Here is a 1,553-nt window from a genome sequence, read left to right as displayed (position 1 = left end):
TTTTCTTTCTCATTTCTACGCTCTAGTTTTTAGGACATAGAATTTTCAAAATTTTCTTTAAATTTCGACGAAAAATTATTTTAAGCGGTTAAATTGATAGACATCCAAAATTTTCTGGTTCGTAGTAATAGTTGGATTTGTTAGTGGCGAGTTGTGGGCTTCCAATTTAAAGGGTCCTGGCTACCTGCTGCATCTATTGGCTATTCGAAACGTGGACAAAATCAGAAAAGTCTATTAATTTGATAACTTATATAATTTTTATCTTTATAAATAATAGGATATTCAGTGAATGCACCGAGCAAAACGTTCACCACCTATCATACGTTCACCTCCTGTAACTCGATCAAGACATCTAGCCAATATCGTTGCCGTTGATTTTTCTTTAGGTTCATCATCTAGTCGACCAAGTACTACAATTCAAATTTCCGATAATCCATTTTTTGAACCCGATCTCACAATTGAGAACCCGGAAGATATTCAGGGACAATTTAGAGATCCTGAACCACTAATCATTCCTCCTGAACCACAAATCATTCAACCAGAGATTGTCGAGGAAGAAACCATTAAATCAAAATCCTCTAGTGATTCAGATTCAACAAACTCAATCATGGAAAATCAGGAACCTCTAAGTATGGAAGATCGAATGGGGGCTACACGCACTGGCCAAGGTTATGCCATTACTCAACCAGAAATTAATGCGCCATATTATGAAATCAAAGGACAAATCCTACACATGGTAACTAATCAATGCCAATATAGTGGTACGCCAAAAGAAGATCCAAACGAACATCTTCGAACCTTTAATAAGATTTGTACTCTATTTAAAATCAGAGAAGTTGAGGATGAACAGATCTATCTCATGTTATTTCCCTGGACTTTAAAGGGAGAAGCCAAAGATTGGTTAGAATCGTTACCTGAAGGGGCGATTGACACATGGGATGTCTTAGTTGAGAAATTTCTTAAAAGATTCTTTCCGGCATCTAAAGCCGTGAGACTTCAAGGAGAAATTGTTACATTCACACAAAAGCCTAATGAAAATTTATATGAAGCGTGGACAAGATTTGGAAAGTTGTTGAGAGGATGTCCTCAACATGGTTTAGACACTTATCAAATAGTACAAATATTCTACCAAGGATGTGACATTACTACACGAAAAGACATCCACATAGCAGCTGGTGGTTCCATTATGAAGAAAACCGCAACTGAAGCTTACAAAATTATTGATAACACAGCCTCCCACTCACATGAGTGGAATCAAGAAAAAGACATCGTTAGATCATCTAAAGCGGCTAGAGCCGATTCTAGCCATGACTTTGATTCCATTTCCGCAAAGTTAGATGCTTTCGAGAGACGGATGGAAAAGATGACTAAAGATATTCACGCAATACGAATTAGTTGTGAGCAGTGTGGAGGACCACATTTGACAAAAGATTGTCTCAGTATTGAACAAACAATGGAACAAAGAGAGAGTGTTTCATACATGAACCAAAGGCCTGGAAATAATTATCAGAATAATTATCAACCGCCAAGAGCAAACTACAATCAAAATCAGA

At 37.0% G+C, this 1,553-nt stretch overlaps 1 non-coding gene across 1 annotated transcript; it reads right to left on the bottom strand.

Moving 5' to 3' along the window:
* Positions 1 to 991: 991 nt before the first annotated feature.
* LOC139845711 (small nucleolar RNA R71) lies at positions 992 to 1,098 on the bottom strand. Its single transcript, XR_011758473.1, has one exon. It is a non-coding gene; the product is annotated as a small nucleolar RNA R71 (small nucleolar RNA).
* Between the last annotated feature and the right edge of the window lie 455 nt (positions 1,099 to 1,553).

Source organism: Rutidosis leptorrhynchoides, chromosome 4, assembly GCF_046630445.1.
Source record: "Rutidosis leptorrhynchoides isolate AG116_Rl617_1_P2 chromosome 4, CSIRO_AGI_Rlap_v1, whole genome shotgun sequence".
Lineage (NCBI taxonomy): Eukaryota > Viridiplantae > Streptophyta > Magnoliopsida > Asterales > Asteraceae > Rutidosis > Rutidosis leptorrhynchoides.
Note: the sequence above shows the minus strand (reverse complement) of the source record. Positions and strands in the feature narration are given on the sequence as shown.